We start from the raw sequence: 9,286 nt of genomic DNA on the forward strand, positions 1-9,286 counted from the left end.
CGGCTCACGCCTGTCTCTGGAGCTCATTTAGGCGGTGCTCTGAATCCCCTCTCCTTGCGCACCCCGAAACAATGGTCTCTTGCCTCTTAGGCAGTTCCAGACTTTTTCCCAGACTCCCTCCTGGCTAGCTGTGGTGTACTAGCCTCCTTCACGCTGTATTCTCGCAGCCAACCCCAGTCCCCTCCCTGGGATCCGACCTCCGAAGCCCGAGACTCAGCTCCCAGCCCCAACCCGCCCAGAGGGTGAGCAGACAAGTGTCTCAGGCTGGTGACTGCTGGTCAGCACAGATCCTCTGTGCGGGAATCTCTCCACTTTGCCCTCTGCACCCCTACTGCTGCGCTCTCCTCCATGGCTCCAAAGCTGGCCCCACGCCACCCCCTATCTCTGCCACTAAAGGGGCTTCCTAGTGTGTGGAAACGTTTCCTCCTTCACAACTCCCTCCCAGAGGTGCAGGTCCCATCCTTATTCTTTTGTCTCTGTATTTTCTTTTTTCTTTCGCCCTACCCAGGTATGTGGGGAGTTTCTTGCCTTTTGGGAAGTCTGAGGTCTTCTGCCAGCGTTCAGTAGGTATTCTGCAGGAGTTGTCCCACATGTAGATGTATTTCTGATATATTAGTGGGGAGGAAGGTGATCTCCACATCTTACTCCTCAGCCATCTTAAAGGTCCCCCCACCATGTACTTTAAAACAAGATAAACTTGGGTTTTGGGTTTAGTTCTCCAAGTTAAGACAAACCTTAAACAAGTTATTATATTTATTTTATATTATAGAATGTGAATCATCACGCCTACCTTGGAGGATTGTTAGGAGGGTTAATTATAAAGTAGGCGAAGCACAGGACCTGGAATACAGTGACTACATAATAGCTGGCAGGTGCTACCTGGGGCCAGAGACAGAAAGTGGGTAAGGATTGGCCTTCCTGTGGCTCAGTGGTTACTTCATTCAGGTTCTGGAAGGTTTGTAACTCAAGATCCAGGCTCGAAAAAATATTAAAATGCTCAAATAATGATGTCAATGCATCTGAATAGCTCCTTAACACTTATAAACCACTTTTGTGTATATTTTATTTGATCTTCACAAATACATACCTATAGATGCATAAATAGTCCACAATTGAGAAAACTTACAGCTACATGAGGGGCAAGTTTTTCGCTAACATCACAAGGGTCTCTGGCCCAATGAGTGGAGTTTGATAGTAATACTTGCTACAAATGTATGAAAAAAAAAAAAAAGAGAAAACTTGCAATATGTCCAGCATTACATTAAGCACAGAAAATACATGATCAACACTTTGCTGTACACCTGAAACTATCACAACATTGTTAATCAACTATACTCCAATATAAAATTAAAAGTTAAAAATATAAAATAAAAAAGGAAAAATACATATATTAGGTTATCGAAGCTACAAGAAAACAGAAAATACATGATTGAATTCCATCTTCATAACAACCCCATAGGTTGGTTTTAATATTTTCCCCATTGTCTAGATGAGGAAACTGAGGCTCAGAAAGGTTAAGTCACTTTCCCAGAATAACACTGTACTAAGTAGCAGAGCTGACTTAAACGCCGGTCCATCTGTCCACAGAGCTCATTTCTCTCAATCAACAGGCTATGAGGTCTTTTTCTAAAGTAGGCCGGGCAAGCATTACGTTTTCACTATATGCATGAGAATACTGTAACTCATATAAGGGTAAGCAACCTGCTCAAGGGCTCACAAGTTCTATTTTGGGAATATTAAGACTGAGTGGTGGTGCCTGCAATGAGGAGTAAGTTCCTTAACTCTGAAGAAGATCATAGTGAGCTAAGATGATCACATTCCAGGTATAATACAGGTAACACTTATGAATCAAATAAATTACATGCTTTATTTGCCTCTAAGATTCTTTTCAAACCTTTGATTCTATAACTTCATTCTTCCCTCTTGTGTCTCCCTCCCTCCCACCCTCCCTATCCCACCCCTCTCATGGTCACAAAGCACAGAGGTGATCTCCCTGTGCTATGCGGCAGCTTCCCACTAGCTATCTAATTTACATTTGGTAGTGCATATATGTCCCTGCTACTCTCTCACTTCGTCACAGCTTACCCTTTCCCCTCCCCATGTCCTCAAGTCCATGCTCTAGTAGGTCTGTGTTTTATTCCCGTCCTACCACTAATCTCTTCATGACATTTTTTTTTCTTAGATTCCATATATATGTGTTAGCATATGGTATTTGTTTTTCTCCTTCTGACTTACTTCACTCTGTATGACAGACTCCAGGTCTATCCACCTCATTACAAATAACTCAGTTTCTATAACTTCATTCTTAACGTAGAGAGACTCAAAGTCTTAAGACTAGAAAAAATTTTCAATTAAGATAAAGATACTTTGACAAGAGAAGGTTCCAGGTGTGTTAGGTCTGCAACATGACAGCCGGAGAAGAACTTTGTGAAGCTAGTCATTGTCCAAAAGCATTAACATCCAAAGATAAATTAATAATAATGGAGAAAATGAATTATTCATTAAAACTAGAATGAGGTTAGGAAAAAAATTATCTCTGCAAGTCTGGCCCAGCACTTTCACTATAAATTAAAATCTATGATAAATCACAAAGAAATTGGATAGACATCTGCACCAGAAATTAAATTACCAAAGAAAAACTGCACATTTGGGGAATTTTACGAACATGGAAACCACCAAGAGAGATAGCTTTCCTTGCAGATTGTTTAATGGATTAATTTCTTATTTAAAATCTTTTAAAGAACAAATGTGATGCCTCCCATTCTTTAGTTCCTTTTGAATATTAAAAATTTTCTAAGAACTGCACTGTGAGAACAGGTATCTCCAGCACTAAATCCAGAAAATGTCATTGCCATAGTGTCAGATAAGTAAGGACATTGCAACACAGGGACTAGACTGAATAACTACGATGTCTAAGTACAAATTTATCAAGTTATGGATACAAGTCCAAAACTTATAACCATGGCATGTAACATATCCGTTTACTTATAATTATGAAAATCATAAAATCAGAACAGAAAGGCTTTTATAAATATGAATTTTCTCATCTTTAAAGATGGCTTAGGTTTCTATATATCTCAATATCTGCTTTGTATTTAAAATGAACAGTGAGAAGAGTGTAAATAATAAACAAATACAAATAAAATAACATTGTTTTTTAAAAGTTGTGTATAAAGGGAAATGTTTTAAAATTATTGGAGATCTTGCTATTTAAAATAAACCTGTGGGGACTTCCCTGGTGGAGCAGTGGTTAAGAACCTGCCTGCCAATGCAAGGGACACAGGTTCGAGCCCTGGTCCGGGAAGATTCCCACATGCCGCAGAGCAACTAAGCCCCTGCGCCACAACGACTGAGCCTGCGCTCTAGAGCCCGTGAGCCACAACTACTGAGCCCACGTGCCACAACTACTGAAGCCCCCATGCCTAGAGCCCATGCTCGGCAACAAGAGAAGCCACCACAATGAGAAGCCTGCGCACCGCAATGAAGAGTAGCCCCTGCTCGCCGCAACTAGAGAAAGCCCGTACGCAGCAACGAAGACCCAATGCAACCAAAAATAAATAAATAAATTTATTTTTAAAAAATAAATAAAATAAACCTATGACTTGGCCCTTCTCTTTTATTAAGTGATAAATAATTTACTGTTCCTCAGTTCCTATTGTTTTATTTTTATTTTACATTTATATTTTTCCTTTTATTGTAAAAATTTATCTTTCTTCAACCAAGACTTTTAAGGTGAGAATGTGTATTAACTGAGGAAAGTTCACCTTAAATACAGACTTCCCTGCTTTGGAAGAAGAGTTATCACTTCTGTGACCAGAGCATGAATGAAGACACACTTGGCCACTCAGCAAAACCGGCCCAGGAAGTTGCCTGCAACTCATAAACCACTATGGGTCACAACAACACAAGAGCAAGACAGAGAAATGGCAAGTGTCCAGGAACTAAGAAGGAAACCTCCCATCTACTGTGAGATGCTTTTAATGTAGGGGGCAAGGGGTTGTCATCTTGGCAAACAATGGACATCCCAAACTCCCAGCCTCTCCTCTCCAAATCTGTGCCATCTCCTGATCAATTAAGAGGCATGATTTTATCCTACACACCATACCTTTCACAGCTTATTATTTCTGCTCTTTCCCACCCCTGTTGATGGCATAATATGTAAGACTTACCTCTATCTCCAACAGTGAATCTCTTGGCAAAGAAGCAAACAAAGCTATTTTTTTAGTTGTCCCTTGAGACGTATAGAAACCCGGAGTTAGGAGAGATCCCTTTAGAAGAGCCAAAGCAGACGCAGGTACTCTCCATAACTTAGGTTGGACAATGACCCCTGAAGCAGGCAAATGGGCCCAGGGTGTTCATGTGTCAGAATAAAGCCTTACCTTTCTTCTAGCAGGGAAGCTTGCAGAACTCAGTCAGTACAGTAGCTAACAGGGCAGAGGAAACTTCCAGCCTCCATCGCATCTATAAAACAAGGTGATTGGGCTTCCCTGGTGGCGCAGTGGTTGAGAATCCGCCTGCCGATGCAGGGAACATGGGTTCGTGCCCCGGTCTGGGAAGATCTCACGTGCCGTGGAGCGGCTGGGCCCGTGAGCCATGGCCGCTGAGCCTGCGCATCTGGAGCCTGTGCTCTGCAACGGGAGAGGCCACAACAGTGAGAGGCCCACGTACCGCAAAAAAAAAAACAACAAGGTGATTGCGAGGGTTGTGAATTGGCAACCCCTGTGCTGACTGCTCTGTGTTTTTCAAGAAGTGGAATTTAGTCATCTTTAAATGGGGTACATGTTCTCCAGGCAGCCAGTGCCTTGTCATTTTCTTTTGTCTCATACCTGGTCCTCCTTCATATATCTGTGATACCAATCCAGCCCTTAAGACTCTTAAGACTCATAAAGAGTCTTTCCCAGTCTTTAAAAGAATCTACAGTGTTTTGACCCAGGCAGCCACAGCTAACGCTCCCCTGTTGCCTCCCTACTTGAGAATCTCAGTTGGAACTTCATTTTGAAAATGAGGAAACAGATAAAGGCAGCCCAGCAGGAGGAAGGAAAAGCATGTGTTAAAGTGTGGCACTGTGAAGCATCGTGCCACATTCTAAAAATGCAAGCAGTTGGGCATGACTAGACAAAGGGTGTAGGGGGAGAAGTAGGGGACTAGAAAAATTGAGGTGAGATGTGTAGCACGGGGCAGATATTGAAAAGAGCTGTGAGCTAAGCTGAAGATCCTGAACTTTGTCCTGAAAACTGAAGGGAAATGGCAGAAAGGGGGTGGGGGGAGTCGTTGAAGGTTTTTTAACTCATTGAATTTCTATTTTAAGCCTCTATATTTTGGAAGCCAGCAGGGAAGATGGACAAGTATCAATACTTTCCCTACCAGCAAAAAGTACTTTCCCCATCAGTAAAATCAGCTGGTGTAGATCAAGGGTTCACAATGCTGGGTGCGTATTAGAATCACCTGAGACACTTGTAAAAGTGCTGCTAACCTAGCCTCACTGCTAAGAGATTATTTAATTGGGTTGGGGGAGGGAGGCAGGTAAGGTATTTCTTAAAGTACGACAACTCAAGGACGCTTCTGGCTCTGAAATTCTATCAACTGTGTCAAAGAAGGTTCCTACCATCTGAAGTGAAATGTGGTAAAAGCCATTTCCTTTGCATCTTCAGACCCCAAATCTGGAACGAGGTTTGGAAAGCACCTCTAAATGGTTCATATCATTCTTCAAGTGGGTTTTATTCTTGGGCATATCAAGTTTCTCCCTAAAAAAACATAGGATTATTTTTTTAAAAAATTCGTGGTGGATAGATTTTTTTATATAAATTTATTTATTTTATTTATTTATTTTTGGCTGCGTTGGGTCTTTGTTGCTGCGCGTGGGCTTTCTCTAGTTGTGGCGAGCGGGGGCTACTCTTTGTCGTGACACACGGGCTTCTCACTGCAGTGGCTTCTCTTGTTGCAGAGCACGGGCTCTAGGAGCACAGGCTTCAGCAGTCGTGGTGCACAGGCTTAGTTGCTCCGCGGCATGTGGGATCTTCCCGGACTAGGGCTTGAACCCGTGTCCCCTGCATTGGCAGGCAGATTCTCAACAACTGCGCCACCAGGGAAGCCCTACAGGATTATTTTAGAGAACAACTGCAAACATCTGTTTTAGAATTTCACACTGTCAAATCATTTAGATGTGAAAGAAAACCAGCACCTCCCAAATAAACAGAAAGCCAATATGAAATAATAGGCAAAACTTATCCACACCTCCTTAAGGATTGTTTTTAATCAATCAGTTAATAGGCATGTATATCTAAAACCTTAGTCTGTGTTATACGTTCCAAAATGAGCTATTCCAGCATGGTAGATGAGCAGGCTCCCTACTCATTTTCTGCCTCTCTCTTCCCCTACCTGAACCTGAGAACGTCTGCTTGCTTGCTTGCTTGCTTCTTTTTAAAGCTATTATTTATTGAGCATGTCCTATGAGCCAGGCATTCTGCCAAAGACTTATTTCAAATAAGTTAGTATTTATCACCATTTTATTAATGAGTAAACTGCAGAGAGGAAACATAACTGCTCAAGGACACAGCTAGTAAGAAGCAGCACCAGAATCTGAAGTTCTGTCTCCTAAGGTCATGAGCTTCACCATCTCCCTACACCGTACCGCCATTCATCCCCACTCCCTAATTAGATCTTGTCTCCCTCTCACACCCCCACACTCCCTACCTTGACCTGTGGAGCAGGAGTCCACCTGGAGTTCACTGAAGGTATGTGAAGAAGTAAATTAAGAGTAGACACCGGCACACAACCCCAGATCACCTGGTCCTCACTTGGGCGAGCTCTCAGATTGCTGTCAGTAGGGCGCTCTCTGCTGCTCATGACGCCGAAGGGGGTTAGGAACAGAGGACCGTGAAAATTCAGAGGGCCTCCTTATACAGAGCTGACCTAATCTTGAGACGAATTTGTCCTTTTTAAACAAACAACTGTACCTCCCCATCATAAAGAAAACACTCCTGCTCCATAGGTCAATCCCAAAAGGCTTCAACCCAAAAAAGCAAGAAACATCAATCTCAGTTTTCAAGATTTTGTCCAAAATCAAACCACAGAATCATTGCAATGGCCTGAAAATAGTCTCCACCCCTCCGGTTCGATGTCAATTTCCTGTGTTCGCACTGCTCACATTGAACTGAAGCTTTAACCTTTACGGCTATTGTCTTTTCAAAGTGTGACTGGAGGAAGAAGGAACGTCTCCTATCTGAGACATTATAACAACGCTGAACCAGCTGCTAAGAGCACACAGCCGTGGATGCTTGCTTTCTTTACCCAGAAATTATAAAACATTCAGAGACCCCTGGGGCAAGTTAACCATAAAATATTCAGCAACATCTGTGCCGTATTATTTACTGACAGACAAGACCCAGAAAATATGGCCCCTGTATGGCGCAGGCTTCCCAGCACCATGTGGGTCGTCAGGCTGTGGCTGAAAGGCGCTGTTTTCCGGTCCCTCGCTCCCACCACCCTCGCTCTCACGCAGGCTTTCCCCCCAGCACCTCACAGTCATGGGGCGACCAGGACAAGCTTACGAACAGGTTTGTCCTCAGAGTCTCGGCGAGCAAAGCAATTTCTAACAAAGGCTGCCTGGTCCTGTGGGGTTGGGGTTGTGTCCCTCTCAGGAACTTACACAGGTGACGACTCCCAGGGAGGCAAGGGCACAGCTTGAGGAGGGAACTGCCTTGAGGAAGCTGGGAGCGGCCCTTCCCTCCCTGGAGTCTGCGCACGCGCACGCGCACGCGCACGCGCACGCAAAAGCTGCTTTGCTCCCGAAATTGACCGAACTAGAAACCAAGACACGTGAGTTCTGTCAGTCAGTCAATGCACAATCATAACCTTCTTTGTGCCAAGCGCAGTGCTAGCTCTGGGTTCCAGTCCTTCCTTTGCCACCTTGTGACCCAAATCCCTCTGTGATCCTCAGTGTGTGGGTTTCAGGGTGGAGGGGACAAGACAGTCACCTGGAGAGCTGTTGTAAACCACACACCCTTCCTGTCACTGAATTCTGGTAAACAACTGCTCTCTCCACCCCACTCTTCCCCCATTCCCAACTGCATGTTCATTTTGGGAAAAAATTCCTCACAGGCTGTAGCACACCCTCTCCAATGACTACTGGATTAGATCCTTTATAAGCAGAGTGAACACACACCCAGTTTGTCCGGGACAATCTCAACTTACACCTGTTGTTCTATCTATTTTATTAATAACATTCCCTTTCACTCTCAAAAGCGTCCCAGTTTGGGATATAAAATATACGGTCTCCCTTTATAAAGTCCCCTCCAGATCTAACGTGACTTTAACACACCCTCACCAAAGATTTCAGGACTTCCAGATTCTTCCCCACAAAAGTCTCCCCATGCTATTTTAAGATTCCCGACTGGACTGTCTCATAAGCGTCTCAGCCTGCACACAGCAGTTTCCATTTTCCCTCCTCTCCTGCGCTGCCTCCCACAGGGTCTCTCTTCACAGTAAGAAGCTGAGAGAAGACCCCTAGCCCCAGCACCTACACCTCCCACCACCAAAGGGGCTGACAGTGGATGACGCCACAGTGGCCCTGGCACAGCAGCAACCCAAAATGCCCCCGATTCTGCATCATGGAGGCAGAGAATCCCACGCACCTGCCGGTGCCACACTCACAGAAGGCTGGGGGGCAGCGTGAGCCCAGGCGCGCAGCAACTCCCAGAGGTCTCTCTTGCACAACACCTCCTCTTACTGCTCATATGCCCCTGTTACAGACACCACAAAATGACGGCCTGTCAGCCAACCTAGGTTACAGGTGTGCTTCTTTCACCACGTTGTTTGTTCTTTTCATGTTGGGCAACAATTTAAAATTAGATTTTGACTCAGAGAGAAAAAGATAGTGCCCAAATCCATAAAGTCAGTAATGAAAAAACTAAAAATAAAATTAGGAGATTTCACTGAAAATCCCTGTTGTAAAAGAACTGCTTGTAAGAACCGAAAGTTAAATTTTCAACAATTTTGTGAGCAATTGTTAAACACAGCTATCATTAAAACTTAAATTATATTAACATACACGTAAATAAATTCTATTAAAAACAAAGGCAATAATTAGATTGTGTTGATGGTTGTACAGTTCAGAAAACATACAAAAATTCATTAAACTTAAATGGACACAAAATATACGAAGGGTGAATTTTATGGTATGTAGATTTTATCTCCATAAAGCTATTAAAAAATAAAATTTTTGGAATTCCCTGGCAGTCCAGTGGCTAGGACTCCGTGCTTTCCACTGCAGGGGGCATGAGTTCGA

The 9,286-nt window shown here is 43.6% G+C and overlaps 1 pseudogene; it reads left to right on the plus strand.

Moving 5' to 3' along the window:
• Window positions 1-1,092: 1,092 nt before the first annotated feature.
• LOC112065581 (uncharacterized) lies at window positions 1,093-1,212 on the plus strand (annotated as a pseudogene).
• Window positions 1,213-9,286: the final 8,074 nt, after the last annotated feature.

Source organism: Physeter macrocephalus, chromosome 9 (genome assembly GCF_002837175.3).
Source record: "Physeter macrocephalus isolate SW-GA chromosome 9, ASM283717v5, whole genome shotgun sequence".
Taxonomy (NCBI): Eukaryota; Metazoa; Chordata; class Mammalia; order Artiodactyla; family Physeteridae; genus Physeter; species Physeter macrocephalus.